General features: G+C 45.4%; 18 non-coding genes and 3 pseudogenes across 18 annotated transcripts; all 21 read left to right on the forward strand.

Annotated features, from left to right (window-relative positions):
- Window positions 1-886: 886 nt before the first annotated feature.
- Window positions 887-1077, forward strand: LOC141221869 (U2 spliceosomal RNA). Its single transcript, XR_012289786.1, has one exon. It is a non-coding gene; the product is annotated as a U2 spliceosomal RNA (small nuclear RNA).
- A 1121-nt stretch (window positions 1078-2198) lies between these two features.
- LOC141222079 (U2 spliceosomal RNA) lies at window positions 2199-2389 on the forward strand. The gene has a single exon (XR_012289971.1). It is a non-coding gene; the product is annotated as a U2 spliceosomal RNA (small nuclear RNA).
- A 1121-nt stretch (window positions 2390-3510) lies between these two features.
- Window positions 3511-3701, forward strand: LOC141221870 (U2 spliceosomal RNA). The gene has a single exon (XR_012289787.1). It is a non-coding gene; the product is annotated as a U2 spliceosomal RNA (small nuclear RNA).
- Window positions 3702-4821: 1120 nt separating this feature from the next.
- On the forward strand, window positions 4822-5012 carry LOC141221871 (U2 spliceosomal RNA). The gene has a single exon (XR_012289788.1). It is a non-coding gene; the product is annotated as a U2 spliceosomal RNA (small nuclear RNA).
- Window positions 5013-6133: 1121 nt separating this feature from the next.
- Window positions 6134-6249, forward strand: LOC141222090 (U2 spliceosomal RNA; annotated as a pseudogene).
- A 524-nt stretch (window positions 6250-6773) lies between these two features.
- On the forward strand, window positions 6774-6954 carry LOC141222044 (U2 spliceosomal RNA; annotated as a pseudogene).
- A 1122-nt stretch (window positions 6955-8076) lies between these two features.
- Window positions 8077-8267, forward strand: LOC141221972 (U2 spliceosomal RNA). The gene has a single exon (XR_012289884.1). It is a non-coding gene; the product is annotated as a U2 spliceosomal RNA (small nuclear RNA).
- Window positions 8268-9388: 1121 nt separating this feature from the next.
- Window positions 9389-9579, forward strand: LOC141221974 (U2 spliceosomal RNA). The gene has a single exon (XR_012289886.1). It is a non-coding gene; the product is annotated as a U2 spliceosomal RNA (small nuclear RNA).
- A 1120-nt stretch (window positions 9580-10699) lies between these two features.
- Window positions 10700-10890, forward strand: LOC141222109 (U2 spliceosomal RNA). The gene has a single exon (XR_012289982.1). It is a non-coding gene; the product is annotated as a U2 spliceosomal RNA (small nuclear RNA).
- Window positions 10891-12009: 1119 nt separating this feature from the next.
- Window positions 12010-12200, forward strand: LOC141221872 (U2 spliceosomal RNA). The gene has a single exon (XR_012289789.1). It is a non-coding gene; the product is annotated as a U2 spliceosomal RNA (small nuclear RNA).
- Window positions 12201-13322: 1122 nt separating this feature from the next.
- Window positions 13323-13513, forward strand: LOC141222121 (U2 spliceosomal RNA). Its single transcript, XR_012289993.1, has one exon. It is a non-coding gene; the product is annotated as a U2 spliceosomal RNA (small nuclear RNA).
- A 1117-nt stretch (window positions 13514-14630) lies between these two features.
- Window positions 14631-14821, forward strand: LOC141221873 (U2 spliceosomal RNA). The gene has a single exon (XR_012289790.1). It is a non-coding gene; the product is annotated as a U2 spliceosomal RNA (small nuclear RNA).
- A 1120-nt stretch (window positions 14822-15941) lies between these two features.
- On the forward strand, window positions 15942-16132 carry LOC141221876 (U2 spliceosomal RNA). Its single transcript, XR_012289792.1, has one exon. It is a non-coding gene; the product is annotated as a U2 spliceosomal RNA (small nuclear RNA).
- A 1121-nt stretch (window positions 16133-17253) lies between these two features.
- On the forward strand, window positions 17254-17444 carry LOC141221877 (U2 spliceosomal RNA). Its single transcript, XR_012289793.1, has one exon. It is a non-coding gene; the product is annotated as a U2 spliceosomal RNA (small nuclear RNA).
- A 1121-nt stretch (window positions 17445-18565) lies between these two features.
- LOC141221878 (U2 spliceosomal RNA) lies at window positions 18566-18756 on the forward strand. Its single transcript, XR_012289794.1, has one exon. It is a non-coding gene; the product is annotated as a U2 spliceosomal RNA (small nuclear RNA).
- Window positions 18757-19878: 1122 nt separating this feature from the next.
- On the forward strand, window positions 19879-20069 carry LOC141221879 (U2 spliceosomal RNA). The gene has a single exon (XR_012289795.1). It is a non-coding gene; the product is annotated as a U2 spliceosomal RNA (small nuclear RNA).
- A 1120-nt stretch (window positions 20070-21189) lies between these two features.
- LOC141221880 (U2 spliceosomal RNA) lies at window positions 21190-21380 on the forward strand. Its single transcript, XR_012289796.1, has one exon. It is a non-coding gene; the product is annotated as a U2 spliceosomal RNA (small nuclear RNA).
- A 1126-nt stretch (window positions 21381-22506) lies between these two features.
- On the forward strand, window positions 22507-22697 carry LOC141221881 (U2 spliceosomal RNA). Its single transcript, XR_012289797.1, has one exon. It is a non-coding gene; the product is annotated as a U2 spliceosomal RNA (small nuclear RNA).
- Window positions 22698-23819: 1122 nt separating this feature from the next.
- LOC141221882 (U2 spliceosomal RNA) lies at window positions 23820-24010 on the forward strand. Its single transcript, XR_012289798.1, has one exon. It is a non-coding gene; the product is annotated as a U2 spliceosomal RNA (small nuclear RNA).
- Window positions 24011-25132: 1122 nt separating this feature from the next.
- LOC141221883 (U2 spliceosomal RNA) lies at window positions 25133-25323 on the forward strand. Its single transcript, XR_012289799.1, has one exon. It is a non-coding gene; the product is annotated as a U2 spliceosomal RNA (small nuclear RNA).
- Window positions 25324-26445: 1122 nt separating this feature from the next.
- Window positions 26446-26548, forward strand: LOC141222072 (U2 spliceosomal RNA; annotated as a pseudogene).
- Window positions 26549-26879: the final 331 nt, after the last annotated feature.

Below are 26879 nucleotides of genomic sequence, written 5' to 3' on the forward strand. Positions count from 1 at the left end.
CCCTCTATACTTCCTTTTGGATAAACAGACATATTAGGCAAGCATTTTGGAGCTTTCACCTAAATAACTACAGGTGGTGAGATAAGCTGCACAATATAATTGACCTTTCAGTATATTGTTGCACACACACCATCTATTTAGCAAATGCCCTTGTTATCAACAGCAGCCTTTTAAACTCATCTGAGCTAACAGGTATGTGAGCTGGTTACTCTGCTGCGCTTAAAATTTCTTTTTTGGTTTGCTACAATGCCTTTTCTGAAACGTTGTCTCCCTCTGCTGGAACACTGACTTCTTTCATTTAATGCCTGCAGACTATAAAAGAGAAACCAACCCAAAAAGTTTGGTTGATTAGTCTGTGGCATTCTTTTAAACTGTTGCATATGGCGGTCTCTGTGAGCTTCTCAGTGACATTCAGCCATCCAGGTATCCCGCCTGCAGTAGACGGAATGTGGCAATGGAACGCTGGCTGCGCGTGTCATAATAGGCTCTGAGCCTTTATATACCTGCGCACAGCAGCAGCCACCTTCAGTCTGCTGCTGGACAGCCAGCAGCAGCAGCAGCAGGAGAGGTAATTAATCAGCAACCCTCCTGCTAAGGGTAGACAGCTGCTCGTTCCACCCCCCCCCGCTTTAATTGGTTCTCCTCCCTTCCAACGGTGTTGAGGCGGGTGGGAACAGCCGGGGGTTGAGGGTACTGTGCTAAAAGAGGTGGAGTTATGCAGATCTAAAACGCGTGGATTGCAGCAGCAGCAAGCCGAAAAGTGCAGGCATGTGAGGGATCTAGAGGTTGACAGCATGTCTTCTTAACGGGAGTCCAGGTGGCCATCTCCACAAATGGACTTTTCAGAATCCTTGGGTGGCACCATAGTCGGAAACCAATTCTGGTTATCGCTTCTCGGCCTTTTGGCTAAGATCAAGTGTAGTATCTGTTCTTATCAGTTTAATATCTGATACGTCCCCTATCTGGGGACCATATATTAAATGGATTTTTAGAACAGGGAGATGGAAAAAGAGCTTGCTCTGTCCACTCCACGCATTGACCTGGTATTGCAGTATCTCCAGGACCGGTGCACCCCTTCTTTAATGCAGTTTCTAAAATCAGAAAGAATTGAATTCAATGCTTTTTGTTCATTTTGCTTGTTTGTCGGATTTTGGGATGGACTCTTTGGCTTTGCTTTTCTTCTCCTCATTGGATTTTTCATGTTAAAAGTTGCAGAAGCCAGATGACAAGCTCATTTTGGTTCAACTTCAGCAACTGTGCATTGCATTGCCATGTAATGTAATGTAATGCAATGCTATCTATCTAGCTCTCCCTCTATACTTCCTTTTGGATAAACAGACATATTAGGCAAGCATTTTGGAGCTTTCACCTAAATAACTACAGGTGGTGAGATAAGCTGCACAATATAATTGACCTTTCAGTATATTGTTGCACACACACCATCTATTTAGCAAATGCCCTTGTTATCAACAGCAGCCTTTTAAACTCACCTGAGCTAACAGGTATGTGAGCTGGTTACTCTGCTGCGCTTAAAATTTCTTTTTTGGTTTGCTACAATGCCTTTTCTGAAACGTTGTCTCCCTCTGCTGGAACACTGACTTCTTTCATTTAATGCCTGCAGACTATAAAAGAGAAACCAACCCAAAAAGTTTGGTTGATTAGTCTGTGGCATTCTTTTAAACTGTTGCTTATGGCGGTCTCTGTGAGCTTCTCAGTGACATTCAGCCATCCAGGTATCCCGCCTGCAGTAGACGGAATGTGGCAATGGAACGCTGGCTGCGCGTGTCATAATAGGCTCTGAGCCTTTATATACCTGCGCACAGCAGCAGCCACCTTCAGTCTGCTGCTGGACAGCCAGCAGCAGCAGCAGCAGGAGAGGTAATTAATCAGCAACCCTCCTGCTAAGGGTAGACAGCTGCTCGTTCCACCCCCCCCCCCGCCTTAATTGGTTCTCCTCCCTTCCAACGGTGTTGAGGCGGGTGGGAACAGCCGGGGGTTGAGGGTACTGTGCTAAAAGAGGTGGAGTTATGCAGATCTAAAACGCGTGGATTGCAGCAGCAGCAAGCCGAAAAGTGCAGGCATGTGAGGGATCTAGAGGTTGACAGCATGTCTTCTTAACGGGAGTCCAGGTGGCCATCTCCACAAATGGACTTTTCAGAATCCTTGGGTGGCACCGTAGTCGGAAACCAATTCTGGTTATCGCTTCTCGGCCTTTTGGCTAAGATCAAGTGTAGTATCTGTTCTTATCAGTTTAATATCTGATACGTCCCCTATCTGGGGACTATATATTAAATGGATTTTTAGAACAGGGAGATGGAAAAAGAGCTTGCTCTGTCCACTCCACGCATTGACCTGGTATTGCAGTATCTCCAGGACCGGTGCACCCCTTCTTTAATGCAGTTTCTAAAATCAGAAAGAATTGAATTCAATGCTTTTTGTTCATTTTGCTTGTTTGTCGGATTTTGGGATGGACTCTTTGGCTTTGCTTTACTTCTCCTCATTGGATTTTTCATGTTAAAAGTTGCAGAAGCCAGATGACAAGCTCATTTTGGTTCAACTTCAGCAACTGTGCATTGCATTGCCATGTAATGAAATGTAATGCAATGCTATCTATCTAGCTCTCCCTCTATACTTCCTTTTGGATAAACAGACATATTAGGCAAGCATTTTGGAGCTTTCACCTAAATAACTACAGGTGGTGAGATAAGCTGCACAATATAATTGACCTTTCAGTATATTGTTGCACACACACCATCTATTTAGCAAATGCCCTTGTTATCAACAGCAGCCTTTTAAACTCACCTGAGCTAACAGGTATGTGAGCTGGTTACTCTGCTGCGCTTAAAATTTCTTTTTTGGTTTGCTACAATGCCTTTTCTGAAACGTTGTCTCCCTCTGCTGGAACACTGACTTCTTTCATTTAATGCCTGCAGACTATAAAAGAGAAACCAACCCAAAAAGTTTGGTTGATTAGTCTGTGGCATTCTTTTAAACTGTTGCATATGGCGGTCTCTGTGAGCTTCTCAGTGACATTCAGCCATCCAGGTATCCCGCCTGCAGTAGACGGAATGTGGCAATGGAACGCTGGCTGCGCGTGTCATAATAGGCTCTGAGCCTTTATATACCTGCGCACAGCAGCAGCCACCTTCAGTCTGCTGCTGGACAGCCAGCAGCAGCAGCAGCAGGAGAGGTAATTAATCAGCAACCCTCCTGCTAAGGGTAGACAGCTGCTCGTTCCACCCCCCCCCCCGCCTTAATTGGTTCTCCTCCCTTCCAACGGTGTTGAGGCGGGTGGGAACAGCCGGGGGTTGAGGGTACTGTGCTAAAAGAGGTGGAGTTATGCAGATCTAAAACGCGTGGATTGCAGCAGCAGCAAGCCGAAAAGTGCAGGCATGTGAGGGATCTAGAGGTTGACAGCATGTCTTCTTAACGGGAGTCCAGGTGGCCATCTCCACAAATGGACTTTTCAGAATCCTTGGGTGGCACCGTAGTCGGAAACCAATTCTGGTTATCGCTTCTCGGCCTTTTGGCTAAGATCAAGTGTAGTATCTGTTCTTATCAGTTTAATATCTGATACGTCCCCTATCTGGGGACCATATATTAAATGGATTTTTAGAACAGGGAGATGGAAAAAGAGCTTGCTCTGTCCACTCCACGCATTGACCTGGTATTGCAGTATCTCCAGGACCGGTGCACCCCTTCTTTAATGCAGTTTCTAAAATCAGAAAGAATTGAATTCAATGCTTTTTGTTCATTTTGCTTGTTTGTCGGATTTTGGGATGGACTCTTTGGCTTTGCTTTTCTTCTCCTCATTGGATTTTTCATGTTAAAAGTTGCAGAAGCCAGATGACAAGCTCATTTTGGTTCAACTTCAGCAACTGTGCATTGCATTGCCATGTAATGTAATGTAATGCAATGCTATCTATCTAGCTCTCCCTCTATACTTCCTTTTGGATAAACAGACATATTAGGCAAGCATTTTGGAGCTTTCACCTAAATAACTACAGGTGGTGAGATAAGCTGCACAATATAATTGACCTTTCAGTATATTGTTGCACACACACCATCTATTTAGCAAATGCCCTTGTTATCAACAGCAGCCTTTTAAACTCACCTGAGCTAACAGGTATGTGAGCTGGTTACTCTGCTGCGCTTAAAATTTCTTTTTTGGTTTGCTACAATGCCTTTTCTGAAACGTTGTCTCCCTCTGCTGGAACACTGACTTCTTTCATTTAATGCCTGCAGACTATAAAAGAGAAACCAACCCAAAAAGTTTGGTTGATTAGTCTGTGGCATTCTTTTAAACTGTTGCTTATGGCGGTCTCTGTGAGCTTCTCAGTGACATTCAGCCATCCAGGTATCCCGCCTGCAGTAGACGGAATGTGGCAATGGAACGCTGGCTGCGCGTGTCATAATAGGCTCTGAGCCTTTATATACCTGCGCACAGCAGCAGCCACCTTCAGTCTGCTGCTGGACAGCCAGCAGCAGTAGCAGCAGGAGAGGTAATTAATCAGCAACCCTCCTGCTAAGGGTAGACAGCTGCTCGTTCCACCCCCCCCCCGCCTTAATTGGTTCTCCTCCCTTCCAACGGTGTTGAGGCGGGTGGGAACAGCTGGGGGTTGAGGGTACTGTGCTAAAAGAGGTGGAGTTATCCAGATCTAAAACGCGTGGATTGCAGCAGCAGCAAGCCGAAAAGTGCAGGCATGTGAGGGATCTAGAGGTTGACAGCATGTCTTCTTAACGGGAGTCCAGGTGGCCATCTCCACAAATGGACTTTTCAGAATCCTTGGGTGGCACCGTAGTCGGAAACCAATTCTGGTTATCGCTTCTCGGCCTTTTGGCTAAGATCAAGTGTAGTATCTGTTCTTATCAGTTTAATATCTGATACGTCCCCTATCTGGGGACCATATATTAAATGGATTTTTAGAACAGGGAGATGGAAAAAGAGCTTGCTCTGTCCACTCCACGCATTGACCTGGTATTGCAGTATCTCCAGGACCGGTGCACCCCTTCTTTAATGCAGTTTCTAAAATCAGAAAGAATTGAATTCAATGCTTTTTGTTCATTTTGCTTGTTTGTCGGATTTTGGGATGGACTCTTTGGCTTTGCTTTTCTTCTCCTCATTGGATTTTTCATGTTAAAAGTTGCAGAAGCCAGATGACAAGCTCATTTTGGTTCAACTTCAGCAACTGTGCATTGCATTGCCATGTAATGTAATGTAATGCAATGCTATCTATCTAGCTCTCCCTCTATACTTCCTTTTGGATAAACAGACATATTAGGCAAGCATTTTGGAGCTTTCACCTAAATAACTACAGGTGGTGAGATAAGCTGCACAATATAATTGACCTTTCAGTATATTGTTGCACACACACCATCTATTTAGCAAATGCCCTTGTTATCAACAGCAGCCTTTTAAACTCACCTGAGCTAACAGGTATGTGAGCTGGTTACTCTGCTGCGCTTAAAATTTCTTTTTTGGTTTGCTACAATGCCTTTTCTGAAACGTTGTCTCCCTCTGCTGGAACACTGACTTCTTTCATTTAATGCCTGCAGACTATAAAAGAGAAACCAACCCAAAAAGTTTGGTTGATTAGTCTGTGGCATTCTTTTAAACTGTTGCTTATGGCGGTCTCTGTGAGCTTCTCAGTGACATTCAGCCATCCAGGTATCCCGCCTGCAGTAGACGGAATGTGGCAATGGAACGCTGGCTGCGCGTGTCATAATAGGCTCTGAGCCTTTATATACCTGCGCACAGCAGCAGCCACCTTCAGTCTGCTGCTGGACAGCCAGCAGCAGCAGCAGCAGGAGAGGTAATTAATCAGCAACCCTCCTGCTAAGGGTAGACAGCTGCTCGTTCCACCCCCCCCCCCGCCTTAATTGGTTCTCCTCCCTTCCAACGGTGTTGAGGCGGGTGGGAACAGCCGGGGGTTGAGGGTACTGTGCTAAAAGAGGTGGAGTTATGCAGATCTAAAACGCGTGGATTGCAGCAGCAGCAAGCCGAAAAGTGCAGGCATGTGAGGGATCTAGAGGTTGACAGCATGTCTTCTTAACGGGAGTCCAGGTGGCCATCTCCACAAATGGACTTTTCAGAATCCTTGGGTGGCACCGTAGTCGGAAACCAATTCTGGTTATCGCTTCTCGGCCTTTTGGCTAAGATCAAGTGTAGTATCTTTTAAAAAGGCAGTTTTGTCCTTGGGCTGCCCTAGTAAATTGATGCATATTACACACTGGTTTTCTGCACTTGTTAGTACGCCAGGTGGCTCATAGAGTTATCTGATGGAAAACATGGCCCTCCAGGATCGAAGTCACTAGGCTGGGTAAGTGTGAGGGCTTTGGAGCAATGTGCCCCAGGAGTAGGCGCCCTGGTGGGAGTCCAAGCTTACTGGGACTGGGAACCCCAGAAAGACTTGGCTTCGTAGCACGCCGCACCTTTGCCAATCATACTTTCTGAGCAACCCCCCCTATTCCTGGCCTCCGGGCTAGGAAGGGGAATTTTTATAAAAACGGTCGGAGGTCCGGTCAGCTTTGGGCTGAGAAACCAACACAGGCTCCAGCTCCACTAGGGTGGCAGCCTAGATGGAAGCTGGGAGCACGAAAACGGCTCTTCTCCGGCTTCGGCTAGGGAGAGCATCGGAGATCCCTGACCCTCGCTGTGGCCTTCTGGCTCGGAGGGATGGGGATGGTTTATTGGGGACCCTCTCCTCCGGGAAGGGTCCACATGAATCCTCGCCTCGTGCGCTGTTTTGGTGTGACTTCGGTCACATTTTTCAGTGCCTTGGATGCAGCTTCAATCAAAAATCTGTTCTTATCAGTTTAATATCTGATACGTCCCCTATCTGGGGACCATATATTAAATGGATTTTTAGAACAGGGAGATGGAAAAAGAGCTTGCTCTGTCCACTCCACGCATTGACCTGGTATTGCAGTATCTCCAGGACCGGTGCACCCCTTCTTTAATGCAGTTTCTAAAATCAGAAAGAATTGAATTCAATGCTTTTTGTTCATTTTGCTTGTTTGTCGGATTTTGGGATGGACTCTTTGGCTTTGCTTTTCTTCTCCTCATTGGATTTTTCATGTTAAAAGTTGCAGAAGCCAGATGACAAGCTCATTTTGGTTCAACTTCAGCAACTGTGCATTGCATTGCCATGTAATGTAATGTAATGCAATGCTATCTATCTAGCTCTCCCTCTATACTTCCTTTTGGATAAACAGACATATTAGGCAAGCATTTTGGAGCTTTCACCTAAATAACTACAGGTGGTGAGATAAGCTGCACAATATAATTGACCTTTCAGTATATTGTTGCACACACACCATCTATTTAGCAAATGCCCTTGTTATCAACAGCAGCCTTTTAAACTCACCTGAGCTAACAGGTATGTGAGCTGGTTACTCTGCTGCGCTTAAAATTTCTTTTTTGGTTTGCTACAATGCCTTTTCTGAAACGTTGTCTCCCTCTGCTGGAACACTGACTTCTTTCATTTAATGCCTGCAGACTATAAAAGAGAAACCAACCCAAAAAGTTTGGTTGATTAGTCTGTGGCATTCTTTTAAACTGTTGCTTATGGCGGTCTCTGTGAGCTTCTCAGTGACATTCAGCCATCCAGGTATCCCGCCTGCAGTAGACGGAATGTGGCAATGGAACGCTGGCTGCGCGTGTCATAATAGGCTCTGAGCCTTTATATACCTGCGCACAGCAGCAGCCACCTTCAGTCTGCTGCTGGACAGCCAGCAGCAGCAGCAGCAGGAGAGGTAATTAATCAGCAACCCTCCTGCTAAGGGTAGACAGCTGCTCGTTCCACCCCCCCCCCCCGCCTAAATTGGTTCTCCTCCCTTCCAACGGTGTTGAGGCGGGTGGGAACAGCCGGGGGTTGAGGGTACTGTGCTAAAAGAGGTGGAGTTATGCAGATCTAAAACGCGTGGATTGCAGCAGCAGCAAGCCGAAAAGTGCAGGCATGTGAGGGATCTAGAGGTTGACAGCATGTCTTCTTAACGGGAGTCCAGGTGGCCATCTCCACAAATGGACTTTTCAGAATCCTTGGGTGGCACCGTAGTCGGAAACCAATTCTGGTTATCGCTTCTCGGCCTTTTGGCTAAGATCAAGTGTAGTATCTGTTCTTATCAGTTTAATATCTGATACGTCCCCTATCTGGGGACCATATATTAAATGGATTTTTAGAAAAGGGAGATGGAAAAAGAGCTTGCTCTGTCCACTCCACGCATTGACCTGGTATTGCAGTATCTCCAGGACCGGTGCACCCCTTCTTTAATGCAGTTTCTAAAATCAGAAAGAATTGAATTCAATGCTTTTTGTTCATTTTGCTTGTTTGTCGGATTTTGGGATGGACTCTTTGGCTTTGCTTTTCTTCTCCTCATTGGATTTTTCATGTTAAAAGTTGCAGAAGCCAGATGACAAGCTCATTTTGGTTCAACTTCAGCAACTGTGCATTGCATTGCCATGTAATGTAATGTAATGCAATGCTATCTATCTAGCTCTCCCTCTATACTTCCTTTTGGATAAACAGACATATTAGGCAAGCATTTTGGAGCTTTCACCTAAATAACTACAGGTGGTGAGATAAGCTGCACAATATAATTGACCTTTCAGTATATTGTTGCACACACACCATCTATTTAGCAAATGCCCTTGTTATCAACAGCAGCCTTTTAAACTCACCTGAGCTAACAGGTATGTGAGCTGGTTACTCTGCTGCGCTTAAAATTTCTTTTTTGGTTTTTCTACAATGCCTTTTCTGAAACGTTGTCTCCCTCTGCTGGAACACTGACTTCTTTCATTTAATGCCTGCAGACTATAAAAGAGAAACCAACCCAAAAAGTTTGGTTGATTAGTCTGTGGCATTCTTTTAAACTGTTGCTTATGGCGGTCTCTGTGAGCTTCTCAGTGACATTCAGCCATCCAGGTATCCCGCCTGCAGTAGACGGAATGTGGCAATGGAACGCTGGCTGCGCGTGTCATAATAGGCTCTGAGCCTTTATATACCTGCGCACAGCAGCAGCCACCTTCAGTCTGCTGCTGGACAGCCAGCAGCAGCAGCAGCAGGAGAGGTAATTAATCAGCAACCCTCCTGCTAAGGGTAGACAGCTGCTCGTTCCACCCCCCCCCCGCCTTAATTGGTTCTCCTCCCTTCCAACGGTGTTGAGGCGGGTGGGAACAGCCGGGGGTTGAGGGTACTGTGCTAAAAGAGGTGGAGTTATGCAGATCTAAAACGCGTGGATTGCAGCAGCAGCAAGCCGAAAAGTGCAGGCATGTGAGGGATCTAGAGGTTGACAGCATGTCTTCTTAACGGGAGTCCAGGTGGCCATCTCCACAAATGGACTTTTCAGAATCCTTGGGTGGCACCGTAGTCGGAAACCAATTCTGGTTATCGCTTCTCGGCCTTTTGGCTAAGATCAAGTGTAGTATCTGTTCTTATCAGTTTAATATCTGATACGTCCCCTATCTGGGGACCATATATTAAATGGATTTTTAGAACAGGGAGATGGAAAAAGAGCTTGCTCTGTCCACTCCACGCATTGACCTGGTATTGCAGTATCTCCAGGACCGATGCACCCCTTCTTTAATGCAGTTTCTAAAATCAGAAAGAATTGAATTCAATGCTTTTTGTTCATTTTGCTTGTTTGTCGGATTTTGGGATGGACACTTTGGCTTTGCTTTTCTTCTCCTCATTGGATTTTTCATGTTAAAAGTTGCAGAAGCCAGATGACAAGCTCATTTTGGTTTAACTTCAGCAACTGTGCATTGCATTGCCATGTAATGTAATGTAATGCAATGCTATCTATCTAGCTCTCCCTCTATACTTCCTTTTGGATAAACAGACATATTAGGCAAGCATTTTGGAGCTTTCACCTAAATAACTACAGGTGGTGAGATAAGCTGCACAATATAATTGACCTTTCAGTATATTGTTGCACACACACCATCTATTTAGCAAATGCCCTTGTTATCAACAGCAGCCTTTTAAACTCACCTGAGCTAACAGGTATGTGAGCTGGTTACTCTGCTGCGCTTAAAATTTCTTTTTTGGTTTGCTACAATGCCTTTTCTGAAACGTTGTCTCCCTCTGCTGGAACACTGACTTCTTTCATTTAATGCCTGCAGACTATAAAAGAGAAACCAACCCAAAAAGTTTGGTTGATTAGTCTGTGGCATTCTTTTAAACTGTTGCTTATGGCGGTCTCTGTGAGCTTCTCAGTGACATTCAGCCATCCAGGTATCCCGCCTGCAGTAGACGGAATGTGGCAATGGAACGCTGGCTGCGCGTGTCATAATAGGCTCTGAGCCTTTATATACCTGCGCACAGCAGCAGCCACCTTCAGTCTGCTGCTGGACAGCCAGCAGCAGCAGCAGCAGGAGAGGTAATTAATCAGCAACCCTCCTGCTAAGGGTAGACAGCTGCTCGTTCCACCCCCCCCCCGCCTTAATTGGTTCTCCTCCCTTCCAACGGTGTTGAGGCGGGTGGGAACAGCCGGGGGTTGAGGGTACTGTGCTAAAAGAGGTGGAGTTATGCAGATCTAAAACGCGTGGATTGCAGCAGCAGCAAGCCGAAAAGTGCAGGCATGTGAGGGATCTAGAGGTTGACAGCATGTCTTCTTAACGGGAGTCCAGGTGGCCATCTCCACAAATGGACTTTTCAGAATCCTTGGGTGGCACCGTAGTCGGAAACCAATTCTGGTTATCGCTTCTCGGCCTTTTGGCTAAGATCAAGTGTAGTATCTGTTCTTATCAGTTTAATATCTGATACGTCCCCTATCTGGGGACTATATATTAAATGGATTTTTAGAACAGGGAGATGGAAAAAGAGCTTGCTCTGTCCACTCCACGCATTGACCTGGTATTGCAGTATCTCCAGGACCGGTGCACCCCTTCTTTAATGCAGTTTCTAAAATCAGAAAGAATTGAATTCAATGCTTTTTGTTCATTTTGCTTGTTTGTCGGATTTTGGGATGGACTCTTTGGCTTTGCTTTACTTCTCCTCATTGGATTTTTCATGTTAAAAGTTGCAGAAGCCAGATGACAAGCTCATTTTGGTTCAACTTCAGCAACTGTGCATTGCATTGCCATGTAATGAAATGTAATGCAATGCTATCTATCTAGCTCTCCCTCTATACTTCCTTTTGGATAAACAGACATATTAGGCAAGCATTTTGGAGCTTTCACCTAAATAACTACAGGTGGTGAGATAAGCTGCACAATATAATTGACCTTTCAGTATATTGTTGCACACACACCATCTATTTAGCAAATGCCCTTGTTATCAACAGCAGCCTTTTAAACTCACCTGAGCTAACAGGTATGTGAGCTGGTTACTCTGCTGCGCTTAAAATTTCTTTTTTGGTTTGCTACAATGCCTTTTCTGAAACGTTGTCTCCCTCTGCTGGAACACTGACTTCTTTCATTTAATGCCTGCAGACTATAAAAGAGAAACCAACCCAAAAAGTTTGGTTGATTAGTCTGTGGCATTCTTTTAAACTGTTGCTTATGGCGGTCTCTGTGAGCTTCTCAGTGACATTCAGCCATCCAGGTATCCCGCCTGCAGTAGACGGAATGTGGCAATGGAACGCTGGCTGCGCGTGTCATAATAGGCTCTGAGCCTTTATATACCTGCGCACAGCAGCAGCCACCTTCAGTCTGCTGCTGGACAGCCAGCAGCAGCAGCAGCAGGAGAGGTAATTAATCAGCAACCCTCCTGCTAAGGGTAGACAGCTGCTCGTTCCACCCCCCCCCGCCTTAATTGGTTCTCCTCCCTTCCAACGGTGTTGAGGCGGGTGGGAACAGCCGGGGGTTGAGGGTACTGTGCTAAAAGAGGTGGAGTTATGCAGATCTAAAACGCGTGGATTGCAGCAGCAGCAAGCCGAAAAGTGCAGGCATGTGAGGGATCTAGAGGTTGACAGCATGTCTTCTTAACGGGAGTCCAGGTGGCCATCTCCACAAATGGACTTTTCAGAATCCTTGGGTGGCACCATAGTCGGAAACCAATTCTGGTTATCGCTTCTCGGCCTTTTGGCTAAGATCAAGTGTAGTATCTGTTCTTATCAGTTTAATATCTGATACGTCCCCTATCTGGGGACCATATATTAAATGGATTTTTAGAACAGGGAGATGGAAAAAGAGCTTGCTCTGTCCACTCCACGCATTGACCTGGTATTGCAGTATCTCCAGGACCGGTGCACCCCTTCTTTAATGCAGTTTCTAAAATCAGAAAGAATTGAATTCAATGCTTTTTGTTCATTTTGCTTGTTTGTCGGATTTTGGGATGGACTCTTTGGCTTTGCTTTTCTTCTCCTCATTGGATTTTTCATGTTAAAAGTTGCAGAAGCCAGATGACAAGCTCATTTTGGTTCAACTTCAGCAACTGTGCATTGCATTGCCATGTAATGTAATGTAATGCAATGCTATCTATCTAGCTCTCCCTCTATACTTCCTTTTGGATAAACAGACATATTAGGCAAGCATTTTGGAGCTTTCACCTAAATAACTACAGGTGGTGAGATAAGCTGCACAATATAATTGACCTTTCAGTATATTGTTGCACACACACCATCTATTTAGCAAATGCCCTTGTTATCAACAGCAGCCTTTTAAACTCACCTGAGCTAACAGGTATGTGAGCTGGTTACTCTGCTGCGCTTAAAATTTCTTTTTTGGTTTGCTACAATGCCTTTTCTGAAACGTTGTCTCCCTCTGCTGGAACACTGACTTCTTTCATTTAATGCCTGCAGACTATAAAAGAGAAACCAACCCAAAAAGTTTGGTTGATTAGTCTGTGGCATTCTTTTAAACTGTTGCTTATGGCGGTCTCTGTGAGCTTCTCAGTGACATTCAGCCATCCAGGTATCCCGCCTGCAGTAGACGGAATGTGGCAATGGAACGCTGGCTGCGCGTGTCATAATAGGCTCTGAGCCTTTATATACCTGCGCACAGCAGCAGCCACCTTCAGTCTGCTGCTGGACAGCCAGCAGCAGCAGCAGCAGGAGAGGTAATTAATCAGCAACCCTCCTGCTAAGGGTAGACAGCTGCTCGTTCCACCCCCCCCCCCCGCCTTAATTGGTTCTCCTCCCTTCCAACGGTGTTGAGGCGGGTGGGAACAGCCGGGGGTTGAGGGTACTGTGCTAAAAGAGGTGGAGTTATGCAGATCTAAAACGCGTGGATTGCAGCAGCAGCAAGCCGAAAAGTGCAGGCATGTGAGGGATCTAGAGGTTGACAGCATGTCTTCTTAACGGGAGTCCAGGTGGCCATCTCCACAAATGGACTTTTCAGAATCCTTGGGTGGCACCGTAGTCGGAAACCAATTCTGGTTATCGCTTCTCGGCCTTTTGGCTAAGATCAAGTGTAGTATCTGTTCTTATCAGTTTAATATCTGATACGTCCCCTATCTGGGGACTATATATTAAATGGATTTTTAGAACAGGGAGATGGAAAAAGAGCTTGCTCTGTCCACTCCACGCATTGACCTGGTATTGCAGTATCTCCAGGACCGGTGCACCCCTTCTTTAATGCAGTTTCTAAAATCAGAAAGAATTGAATTCAATGCTTTTTGTTCATTTTGCTTGTTTGTCGGATTTTGGGATGGACTCTTTGGCTTTGCTTTACTTCTCCTCATTGGATTTTTCATGTTAAAAGTTGCAGAAGCCAGATGACAAGCTCATTTTGGTTCAACTTCAGCAACTGTGCATTGCATTGCCATGTAATGAAATGTAATGCAATGCTATCTATCTAGCTCTCCCTCTATACTTCCTTTTGGATAAACAGACATATTAGGCAAGCATTTTGGAGCTTTCACCTAAATAACTACAGGTGGTGAGATAAGCTGCACAATATAATTGACCTTTCAGTATATTGTTGCACACACACCATCTATTTAGCAAATGCCCTTGTTATCAACAGCAGCCTTTTAAACTCACCTGAGCTAACAGGTATGTGAGCTGGTTACTCTGCTGCGCTTAAAATTTCTTTTTTGGTTTGCTACAATGCCTTTTCTGAAACGTTGTCTCCCTCTGCTGGAACACTGACTTCTTTCATTTAATGCCTGCAGACTATAAAAGAGAAACCAACCCAAAAAGTTTGGTTGATTAGTCTGTGGCATTCTTTTAAACTGTTGCATATGGCGGTCTCTGTGAGCTTCTCAGTGACATTCAGCCATCCAGGTATCCCGCCTGCAGTAGACGGAATGTGGCAATGGAACGCTGGCTGCGCGTGTCATAATAGGCTCTGAGCCTTTATATACCTGCGCACAGCAGCAGCCACCTTCAGTCTGCTGCTGGACAGCCAGCAGCAGCAGCAGGAGAGGTAATTAATCAGCAACCCTCCTGCTAAGGGTAGACAGCTGCTCGTTCCACCCCCCCCCCGCCTTAATTGGTTCTCCTCCCTTCCAACGGTGTTGAGGCGGGTGGGAACAGCCGGGGGTTGAGGGTACTGTGCTAAAAGAGGTGGAGTTATGCAGATCTAAAACGCGTGGATTGCAGCAGCAGCAAGCCGAAAAGTGCAGGCATGTGAGGGATCTAGAGGTTGACAGCATGTCTTCTTAACGGGAGTCCAGGTGGCCATCTCCACAAATGGACTTTTCAGAATCCTTGGGTGGCACCATAGTCGGAAACCAATTCTGGTTATCGCTTCTCGGCCTTTTGGCTAAGATCAAGTGTAGTATCTGTTCTTATCAGTTTAATATCTGATACGTCCCCTATCTGGGGACCATATATTAAATGGATTTTTAGAACAGGGAGATGGAAAAAGAGCTTGCTCTGTCCACTCCACGCATTGACCTGGTATTGCAGTATCTCCAGGACCGGTGCACCCCTTCTTTAATGCAGTTTCTAAAATCAGAAAGAATTGAATTCAATGCTTTTTGTTCATTTTGCTTGTTTGTCGGATTTTGGGATGGACTCTTTGGCTTTGCTTTTCTTCTCCTCATTGGATTTTTCATGTTAAAAGTTGCAGAAGCCAGATGACAAGCTCATTTTGGTTCAACTTCAGCAACTGTGCATTGCATTGCCATGTAATGTAATGTAATGCAATGCTATCTATCTAGCTCTCCCTCTATACTTCCTTTTGGATAAACAGACATATTAGGCAAGCATTTTGGAGCTTTCACCTAAATAACTACAGGTGGTGAGATAAGCTGCACAATATAATTGACCTTTCAGTATATTGTTGCACACACACCATCTATTTAGCAAATGCCCTTGTTATCAACAGCAGCCTTTTAAACTCACCTGAGCTAACAGGTATGTGAGCTGGTTACTCTGCTGCGCTTAAAATTTCTTTTTTGGTTTGCTACAATGCCTTTTCTGAAACGTTGTCTCCCTCTGCTGGAACACTGACTTCTTTCATTTAATGCCTGCAGACTATAAAAGAGAAACCAACCCAAAAAGTTTGGTTGATTAGTCTGTGGCATTCTTTTAAACTGTTGCTTATGGCGGTCTCTGTGAGCTTCTCAGTGACATTCAGCCATCCAGGTATCCCGCCTGCAGTAGACGGAATGTGGCAATGGAACGCTGGCTGCGCGTGTCATAATAGGCTCTGAGCCTTTATATACCTGCGCACAGCAGCAGCCACCTTCAGTCTGCTGCTGGACAGCCAGCAGCAGCAGCAGCAGGAGAGGTAATTAATCAGCAACCCTCCTGCTAAGGGTAGACAGCTGCTCGTTCCACCCCCCCCCCGCCTTAATTGGTTCTCCTCCCTTCCAACGGTGTTGAGGCGGGTGGGAACAGCCGGGGGTTGAGGGTACTGTGCTAAAAGAGGTGGAGTTATGCAGATCTAAAACGCGTGGATTGCAGCAGCAGCAAGCCGAAAAGTGCAGGCATGTGAGGGATCTAGAGGTTGACAGCATGTCTTCTTAACGGGAGTCCAGGTGGCCATCTCCACAAATGGACTTTTCAGAATCCTTGGGTGGCACCGTAGTCGGAAACCAATTCTGGTTATCGCTTCTCGGCCTTTTGGCTAAGATCAAGTGTAGTATCTGTTCTTATCAGTTTAATATCTGATACGTCCCCTATCTGGGGACCATATATTAAATGGATTTTTAGAACAGGGAGATGGAAAAAGAGCTTGCTCTGTCCACTCCACGCATTGACCTGGTATTGCAGTATCTCCAGGACCGGTGCACCCCTTCTTTAATGCAGTTTCTAAAATCAGAAAGAATTGAATTCAATGCTTTTTGTTCATTTTGCTTGTTTGTCGGATTTTGGGATGGACTCTTTGGCTTTGCTTTTCTTCTCCTCATTGGATTTTTCATGTTAAAAGTTGCAGAAGCCAGATGACAAGCTCATTTTGGTTCAACTTCAGCAACTGTGCATTGCATTGCCATGTAATGTAATGTAATGCAATGCTATCTATCTAGCTCTCCCTCTATACTTCCTTTTGGATAAACAGACATATTAGGCAAGCATTTTGGAGCTTTCACCTAAATAACTACAGGTGGTGAGATAAGCTGCACAATATAATTGACCTTTCAGTATATTGTTGCACACACACCATCTATTTAGCAAATGCCCTTGTTATCAACAGCAGCCTTTTAAACTCACCTGAGCTAACAGGTATGTGAGCTGGTTACTCTGCTGCGCTTAAAATTTCTTTTTTGGTTTGCTACAATGCCTTTTCTGAAACGTTGTCTCCCTCTGCTGGAACACTGACTTCTTTCATTTAATGCCTGCAGACTATAAAAGAGAAACCAACCCAAAAAGTTTGGTTGATTAGTCTGTGGCATTCTTTTAAACTGTTGCTTATGGCGGTCTCTGTGAGCTTCTCAGTGACATTCAGCCATCCAGGTATCCCGCCTGCAGTAGACGGAATGTGGCAATGGAACGCTGGCTGCGCGTGTCATAATAGGCTCTGAGCCTTTATATACCTGCGCACAGCAGCAGCCACCTTCAGTCTGCTGCTGGACAGCCAGCAGCAGTAGCAGCAGGAGAGGTAATTAATCAGCAACCCTCCTGCTAAGGGTAGACAGCTGCTCGTTCCACCCCCCCCCCCGCCTTAATTGGTTCTCCTCCCTTCCAACGGTGTTGAGGCGGGTGGGAACAGCTGGGGGTTGAGGGTACTGTGCTAAAAGAGGTGGAGTTATCCAGATCTAAAACGCGTGGATTGCAGCAGCAGCAAGCCGAAAAGTGCAGGCATGTGAGGGATCTAGAGGTTGACAGCATGTCTTCTTAACGGGAGTCCAGGTGGCCATCTCCACAAATGGACTTTTCAGAATCCTTGGGTGGCACCGTAGTCGGAAACCAATTCTGGTTATCGCTTCTCGGCCTTTTGGCTAAGATCAAGTGTAGTATCTGTTCTTATCAGTTTAATATCTGATACGTCCCCTATCTGGGGACCATATATTAAATGGATTTTTAGAACAGGGAGATGGAAAAAGAGCTTGCTCTGTCCACTCCACGCATTGACCTGGTATTGCAGTATCTCCAGGACCGGTGCACCCCTTCTTTAATGCAGTTTCTAAAATCAGAAAGAATTGAATTCAATGCTTTTTGTTCATTTTGCTTGTTTGTCGGATTTTGGGATGGACTCTTTGGCTTTGCTTTTCTTCTCCTCATTGGATTTTTCATGTTAAAAGTTGCAGAAGCCAGATGACAAGCTCATTTTGGTTCAACTTCAGCAACTGTGCATTGCATTGCCATGTAATGTAATGTAATGCAATGCTATCTATCTAGCTCTCCCTCTATACTTCCTTTTGGATAAACAGACATATTAGGCAAGCATTTTGGAGCTTTCACCTAAATAACTACAGGTGGTGAGATAAGCTGCACAATATAATTGACCTTTCAGTATATTGTTGCACACACACCATCTATTTAGCAAATGCCCTTGTTATCAACAGCAGCCTTTTAAACTCACCTGAGCTAACAGGTATGTGAGCTGGTTACTCTGCTGCGCTTAAAATTTCTTTTTTGGTTTGCTACAATGCCTTTTCTGAAACGTTGTCTCCCTCTGCTGGAACACTGACTTCTTTCATTTAATGCCTGCAGACTATAAAAGAGAAACCAACCCAAAAAGTTTGGTTGATTAGTCTGTGGCATTCTTTTAAACTGTTGCTTATGGCGGTCTCTGTGAGCTTCTCAGTGACATTCAGCCATCCAGGTATCCCGCCAGCAGTAGACGGAATGTGGCAATTGAACGCTGGCTGCGCGTGTCATAATAGGCTCTGAGCCTTTATATACCTGCGCACAGCAGCAGCCACCTTCAGTCTGCTGCTGGACAGCCAGCAGCAGCAGCAGCAGGAGAGGTAATTAATCAGCAACCCTCCTGCTAAGGGTAGACAGCTGCTCGTTCCACCCCCCCCCCCGCCTTAATTCGTTCTCCTCCCTTCCAACGGTGTTGAGGCGGGTGGGAACAGCCGGGGGTTGAGGGTACTGTGCTAAAAGAGGTGGAGTTATGCAGATCTAAAACGCGTGGATTGCAGCAGCAGCAAGCCGAAAAGTGCAGGCATGTGAGGGATCTAGAGGTTGACAGCATGTCTTCTTAACGGGAGTCCAGGTGGCCATCTCCACAAATGGACTTTTCAGAATCCTTGGGTGGCACCGTAGTCGGAAACCAATTCTGGTTATCGCTTCTCGGCCTTTTGGCTAAGATCAAGTGTAGTATCTGTTCTTATCAGTTTAATATCTGATACGTCCCCTATCTGGGGACCATATATTAAATGGATTTTTAGAACAGGGAGATGGAAAAAGAGCTTGCTCTGTCCACTCCACGCATTGACCTGGTATTGCAGTATCTCCAGGACCGGTGCACCCCTTCTTTAATGCAGTTTCTAAAATCAGAAAGAATTGAATTCAATGCTTTTTGTTCATTTTGCTTGTTTGTCGGATTTTGGGATGGACTCTTTGGCTTTGCTTTTCTTCTCCTCATTGGATTTTTCATGTTAAAAGTTGCAGAAGCCAGATGACAAGCTCATTTTGGTTCAACTTCAGCAACTGTGCATTGCATTGCCATGTAATGTAATGTAATGCAATGCTATCTATCTAGCTCTCCCTCTATACTTCCTTTTGGATAAACAGACATATTAGGCAAGCATTTTGGAGCTTTCACCTAAATAACTACAGGTGGTGAGATAAGCTGCACAATATAATTGACCTTTCAGTATATTGTTGCACACACACCATCTATTTAGCAAATGCCCTTGTTATCAACAGCAGCCTTTTAAACTCACCTGAGCTAACAGGTATGTGAGCTGGTTACTCTGCTGCGCTTAAAATTTCTTTTTTGGTTTGCTACAATGCCTTTTCTGAAACGTTGTCTCCCTCTGCTGGAACACTGACTTCTTTCATTTAATGCCTGCAGACTATAAAAGAGAAACCAACCCAAAAAGTTTGGTTGATTAGTCTGTGGCATTCTTTTAAACTGTTGCTTATGGCGGTCTCTGTGAGCTTCTCAGTGACATTCAGCCATCCAGGTATCCCGCCTGCAGTAGACGGAATGTGGCAATGGAACGCTGGCTGCGCGTGTCATAATAGGCTCTGAGCCTTTATATACCTGCGCACAGCAGCAGCCACCTTCAGTCTGCTGCTGGACAGCCAGCAGCAGCAGCAGCAGGAGAGGTAATTAATCAGCAACCCTCCTGCTAAGGGTAGACAGCTGCTCGTTCCACCCCCCCCCCCCGCCTTAATTCGTTCTCCTCCCTTCCAACGGTGTTGAGGCGGGTGGGAACAGCCGGGGGTTGAGGGTACTGTGCTAAAAGAGGTGGAGTTATGCAGATCTAAAACGCGTGGATTGCAGCAGCAGCAAGCCGAAAAGTGCAGGCATGTGAGGGATCTAGAGGTTGACAGCATGTCTTCTTAACGGGAGTCCAGGTGGCCATCTCCACAAATGGACTTTTCAGAATCCTTGGGTGGCACCGTAGTCGGAAACCAATTCTGGTTATCGCTTCTCGGCCTTTTGGCTAAGATCAAGTGTAGTATCTGTTCTTATCAGTTTAATATCTGATACGTCCCCTATCTGGGGACCATATATTAAATGGATTTTTAGAACAGGGAGATGGAAAAAGAGCTTGCTCTGTCCACTCCACGCATTGACCTGGTATTGCAGTATCTCCAGGACCGGTGCACCCCTTCTTTAATGCAGTTTCTAAAATCAGAAAGAATTGAATTCAATGCTTTTTGTTCATTTTGCTTGTTTGTCGGATTTTGGGATGGACTCTTTGGCTTTGCTTTTCTTCTCCTCATTGGATTTTTCATGTTAAAAGTTGCAGAAGCCAGATGACAAGCTCATTTTGGTTCAACTTCAGCAACTGTGCATTGCATTGCCATGTAATGTAATGTAATGCAATGCTATCTATCTAGCTCTCCCTCTATACTTCCTTTTGGATAAACAGACATATTAGGCAAGCATTTTGGAGCTTTCACCTAAATAACTACAGGTGGTGAGATAAGCTGCACAATATAATTAACCTTTCAGTATATTGTTGCACACACACCATCTATTTAGCAAATGCCCTTGTTATCAACAGCAGCCTTTTAAACTCACCTGAGCTAACAGGTATGTGAGCTGGTTACTCTGCTGCGCTTAAAATTTCTTTTTTGGTTTGCTACAATGCCTTTTCTGAAACGTTGTCTCCCTCTGCTGGAACACTGACTTCTTTCATTTAATGCCTGCAGACTATAAAAGAGAAACCAACCCAAAAAGTTTGGTTGATTAGTCTGTGGCATTCTTTTAAACTGTTGCTTATGGCGGTCTCTGTGAGCTTCTCAGTGACATTCAGCCATCCAGGTATCCCGCCTGCAGTAGACGGAATGTGGCAATGGAACGCTGGCTGCGCGTGTCATAATAGGCTCTGAGCCTTTATATACCTGCGCACAGCAGCAGCCACCTTCAGTCTGCTGCTGGACAGCCAGCAGCAGCAGCAGCAGGAGAGGTAATTAATCAGCAACCCTCCTGCTAAGGGTAGACAGCTGCTCGTTCCACCCCCCCCCCGCCTTAATTGGTTCTCCTCCCTTCCAACGGTGTTGAGGCGGGTGGGAACAGCCGGGGGTTGAGGGTACTGTGCTAAAAGAGGTGGAGTTATGCAGATCTAAAACGCGTGGATTGCAGCAGCAGCAAGCCGAAAAGTGCAGGCATGTGAGGGATCTAGAGGTTGACAGCATGTCTTCTTAACGGGAGTCCAGGTGGCCATCTCCACAAATGGACTTTTCAGAATCCTTGGGTGGCACCGTAGTCGGAAACCAATTCTGGTTATCGCTTCTCGGCCTTTTGGCTAAGATCAAGTGTAGTATCTGTTCTTATCAGTTTAATATCTGATACGTCCCCTATCTGGGGACCATATATTAAATGGATTTTTAGAACAGGGAGATGGAAAAAGAGCTTGCTCTGTCCACTCCACGCATTGACCTGGTATTGCAGTATCTCCAGGACCGGTGCACCCCTTCTTTAATGCAGTTTCTAAAATCAGAAAGAATTGAATTCAATGCTTTTTGTTCATTTTGCTTGTTTGTCGGATTTTGGGATGGACTCTTTGGCTTTGCTTTTCTTCTCCTCATTGGATTTTTCATGTTAAAAGTTGCAGAAGCCAGATGACAAGCTCATTTTGGTTCAACTTCAGCAACTGTGCATTGCATTGCCATGTAATGTAATGTAATGCAATGCTATCTATCTAGCTCTCCCTCTATACTTCCTTTTGGATAAACAGACATATTAGGCAAGCATTTTGGAGCTTTCACCTAAATAACTACAGGTGGTGAGATAAGCTGCACAATATAATTGACCTTTCAGTATATTGTTGCACACACACCATCTATTTAGCAAATGCCCTTGTTATCAACAGCAGCCTTTTAAACTCACCTGAGCTAACAGGTATGTGAGCTGGTTACTCTGCTGCGCTTAAAATTTCTTTTTTGGTTTGCTACAATGCCTTTTCTGAAACGTTGTCTCCCTCTGCTGGAACACTGACTTCTTTCATTTAATGCCTGCAGACTATAAAAGAGAAACCAACCCAAAAAGTTTGGTTGATTAGTCTGTGGCATTCTTTTAAACTGTTGCTTATGGCGGTCTCTGTGAGCTTCTCAGTGACATTCAGCCATCCAGGTATCCCGCCTGCAGTAGACGGAATGTGGCAATGGAACGCTGGCTGCGCGTGTCATAATAGGCTCTGAGCCTTTATATACCTGCGCACAGCAGCAGCCACCTTCAGTCTGCTGCTGGACAGCCAGCAGCAGCAGCAGCAGGAGAGGTAATTAATCAGCAACCCTCCTGCTAAGGGTAGACAGCTGCTCGTTCCACCCCCCCCCCCCCCCCGCCTTAATTGGTTCTCCTCCCTTCCAACGGTGTTGAGGCGGGTGGGAACAGCCGGGGGTTGAGGGTACTGTGCTAAAAGAGGTGGAGTTATGCAGATCTAAAACGCGTGGATTGCAGCAGCAGCAAGCCGAAAAGTGCAGGCATGTGAGGGATCTAGAGGTTGACAGCATGTCTTCTTAACGGGAGTCCAGGTGGCCATCTCCACAAATGGACTTTTCAGAATCCTTGGGTGGCACCGTAGTCGGAAACCAATTCTGGTTATCGCTTCTCGGCCTTTTGGCTAAGATCAAGTGTAGTATCTGTTCTTATCAGTTTAATATCTGATACGTCCCCTATCTGGGGACCATATATTAAATGGATTTTTAGAACAGGGAGATGGAAAAAGAGCTTGCTCTGTCCACTCCACGCATTGACCTGGTATTGCAGTATCTCCAGGACCGGTGCACCCCTTCTTTAATGCAGTTTCTAAAATCAGAAAGAATTGAATTCAATGCTTTTTGTTCATTTTGCTTGTTTGTCGGATTTTGGGATGGACTCTTTGGCTTTGCTTTTCTTCTCCTCATTGGATTTTTCATGTTAAAAGTTGCAGAAGCCAGATGACAAGCTCATTTTGGTTCAACTTCAGCAACTGTGCATTGCATTGCCATGTAATGTAATGTAATGCAATGCTATCTATCTAGCTCTCCCTCTATACTTCCTTTTGGATAAACAGACATATTAGGCAAGCATTTTGGAGCTTTCACCTAAATAACTACAGGTGGTGAGATAAGCTGCACAATATAATTGACCTTTCAGTATATTGTTGTACACACACCATCTATTTAGCAAATGCCCTTGTTATCAACAGCAGCCTTTTAAACTCACCTGAGCTAACAGGTATGTGAGCTGGTTACTCTGCTGCGCTTAAAATTTCTTTTTTGGTTTGCTACAATGCCTTTTCTGAAACGTTGTCTCCCTCTGCTGGAACACTGACTTCTTTCATTTAATGCCTGCAGACTATAAAAGAGAAACCAACCCAAAAAGTTTGGTTGATTAGTCTGTGGCATTCTTTTAAACTGTTGCTTATGGCGGTCTCTGTGAGCTTCTCAGTGACATTCAGCCATCCAGGTATCCCGCCTGCAGTAGACGGAATGTGGCAATGGAACGCTGGCTGCGCGTGTCATAATAGGCTCTGAGCCTTTATATACCTGCGCACAGCAGCAGCCACCTTCAGTCTGCTGCTGGACAGCCAGCAGCAGCAGCAGCAGGAGAGGTAATTAATCAGCAACCCTCCTGCTAAGGGTAGACAGCTGCTCGTTCCACCCCCCCCCCCCGCCTTAATTGGTTCTCCTCCCTTCCAACGGTGTTGAGGCGGGTGGGAACAGCCAGGGGTTGAGGGTACTGTGCTAAAAGAGGTGGAGTTATGCAGATCTAAAACGCGTGGATTGCAGCAGCAGCAAGCCGAAAAGTGCAGGCATGTGAGGGATCTAGAGGTTGACAGCATGTCTTCTTAACGGGAGTCCAGGTGGCCATCTCCACAAATGGACTTTTCAGAATCCTTGGGTGGCACCGTAGTCGGAAACCAATTCTGGTTATCGCTTCTCGGCCTTTTGGCTAAGATCAAGTGTAGTATCTGTTCTTATCAGTTTAATATCTGATACGTCCCCTATCTGGGGACCATATATTAAATGGATTTTTAGAACAGGGAGATGGAAAAAGAGCTTGCTCTGTCCACTCCACGCATTGACCTGGTATTGCAGTATCTCCAGGACCGGTGCACCCCTTCTTTAATGCAGTTTCTAAAATCAGAAAGAATTGAATTCAATGCTTTTTGTTCATTTTGCTTGTTTGTCGGATTTTGGGATGGACACTTTGGCTTTGCTTTTCTTCTCCTCATTGGATTTTTCATGTTAAAAGTTGCAGAAGCCAGATGACAAGCTCATTTTGGTTCAACTTCAGCAACTGTGCATTGCATTGCCATGTAATGTAATGTAATGCAATGCTATCTATCTAGCTCTCCCTCTATACTTCCTTTTGGATAAACAGACATATTAGGCAAGCATTTTGGAGCTTTCACCTAAATAACTACAGGAGGTGAGATAAGCTGCACAATATAATTGACCTTTCAGTATATTGTTGCACACACACCATCTATTTAGCAAATTCCCTTGTTATCAACAGCAGCCTTTTAAACTCACCTGAGCTAACAGGTATGTGAGCTGGTTACTCTGCTGCGCTTAAAATTTCTTTTTTGGTTTGCTACAATGCCTTTTCTGAAACGTTGTCTCCCTCTGCTGGAACACTGACTTCTTTCATTTAATGCCTGCAGACTATAAAAGAGAAACCAACCCAAAAAGTTTGGTTGATTAGTCTGTGGCATTCTTTTAAACTGTTGCTTATGGCGGTCTCTGTGAGCTTCTCAGTGACATTCAGCCATCCAGGTATCCCGCCTGCAGTAGACGGAATGTGGCAATGGAACGCTGGCTGCGCGTGTCATAATAGGCTCTGAGCCTTTATATACCTGCGCACAGCAGCAGCCACCTTCAGTCTGCTGCTGGACAGCCAGCAGCAGCAGCAGCAGGAGAGGTAATTAATCAGCAACCCTCCTGCTAAGGGTAGACAGCTGCTCGTTCCACCCCCCCCCCCCGCCTTAATTGGTTCTCCTCCCTTCCAACGGTGTTGAGGCGGGTGGGAACAGCCGGGGGTTGAGGGTACTGTGCTAAAAGAGGTGGAGTTATGCAGATCTAAAACGCGTGGATTGCAGCAGCAGCAAGCCGAAAAGTGCAGGCATGTGAGGGATCTAGAGGTTGACAGCATGTCTTCTTAACGGGAGTCCAGGTGGCCATCTCCACAAATGGACTTTTCAGAATCCTTGGGTGGCACCGTAGTCGGAAACCAATTCTGGTTATCGCTTCTCGGCCTTTTGGCTAAGATCAAGTGTAGTATCTGTTCTTATCAGTTTAATATCTGATACGTCCCCTATCTGGGGACCATATATTAAATGGATTTTTAGAACAGGGAGATGGAAAAAGAGCTTGCTCTGTCCACTCCACGCATTGACCTGGTATTGCAGTATCTCCAGGACCGGTGCACCCCTTCTTTAATGCAGTTTCTAAAATCAGAAAGAATTGAATTCAATGCTTTTTGTTCATTTTGCTTGTTTGTCGGATTTTGGGATGGACTCTTTGGCTTTGCTTTTCTTCTCCTCATTGGATTTTTCATGTTAAAAGTTGCAGAAGCCAGATGACAAGCTCATTTTGGTTCAACTTCAGCAACTGTGCATTGCATTGCCATGTAATGTAATGTAATGCAATGCTATCTATCTAGCTCTCCCTCTATACTTCCTTTTGGATAAACAGACATATTAGGCAAGCATTTTGGAGCTTTCACCTAAATAACTACAGGTGGTGAGATAAGCTGCACAATATAATTGACCTTTCAGTATATTGTTGCACACACACCATCTATTTAGCAAATGCCCTTGTTATCAACAGCAGCCTTTTAAACTCACCTGAGCTAACAGGTATGTGAGCTGGTTACTCTGCTGCGCTTAAAATTTCTTTTTTGGTTTGCTACAATGCCTTTTCTGAAACGTTGTCTCCCTCTGCTGGAACACTGACTTCTTTCATTTAATGCCTGCAGACTATAAAAGAGAAACCAACCCAAAAAGTTTGGTTGATTAGTCTGTGGCATTCTTTTAAACTGTTGCTTATGGCGGTCTCTGTGAGCTTCTCAGTGACATTCAGCCATCCAGGTATCCCGCCTGCAGTAGACGGAATGTGGCAATGGAACGCTGGCTGCGCGTGTCATAATAGGCTCTGAGCCTTTATATACCTGCGCACAGCAGCAGCCACCTTCAGTCTGCTGCTGGACAGCCAGCAGCAGCAGCAGCAGGAGAGGTAATTAATCAGCAACCCTCCTGCTAAGGGTAGACAGCTGCTCGTTCCACCCCCCCCCCCCGCCTTAATTGGTTCTCCTCCCTTCCAACGGTGTTGAGGCGGGTGGGAACAGCCGGGGGTTGAGGGTACTGTGCTAAAAGAGGTGGAGTTATGCAGATCTAAAACGCGTGGATTGCAGCAGCAGCAAGCCGAAAAGTGCAGGCATGTGAGGGATCTAGAGGTTGACAGCATGTCTTCTTAACGGGAGTCCAGGTGGTCATCTCCACAAATGGACTTTTCAGAATCCTTGGGTGGCACCGTAGTCGGAAACCAATTCTGGTTATCGCTTCTCGGCCTTTTGGCTAAGATCAAGTGTAGTATCTGTTCTTATCAGTTTAATATCTGATACGTCCCCTATCTGGGGACTAGTGTTGAGCCACCCCCGTAGTGTTCGGGTTCGGTTCGGTTCGTCGAACACCGGGATGTTCGAGGAACTGTTCGTCGAACTGTTCGTCGAACACCTTAGAACACCGTCGAACACCGTTAAAACCAATGGCAGGCAAACAAAAACACATAGAAACACATAGAAAACACCTTCAAAGGTGTCCAAAAGCTGACAAACTGCTCAGAAGACGCTTTCTTTAAAAAAGCCGGCCGGCAATTCAGCAGCGGCATACACCGGTACCCGACAATTTAGACAAGAAGGAATAGAGCCTCACACATAGATTAGATAGATAGAAACATGTCAGTCACATATATATGAAGTACAGTGACAG

The sequence above is a fragment of the Phyllobates terribilis genome, unplaced genomic scaffold, assembly GCF_046119375.1.
Source record: "Phyllobates terribilis strain yellow unplaced genomic scaffold, ASM4611937v1 Scaffold_341__1_contigs__length_2033592, whole genome shotgun sequence".
NCBI classification, from domain to species: Eukaryota; Metazoa; Chordata; class Amphibia; order Anura; family Dendrobatidae; genus Phyllobates; species Phyllobates terribilis.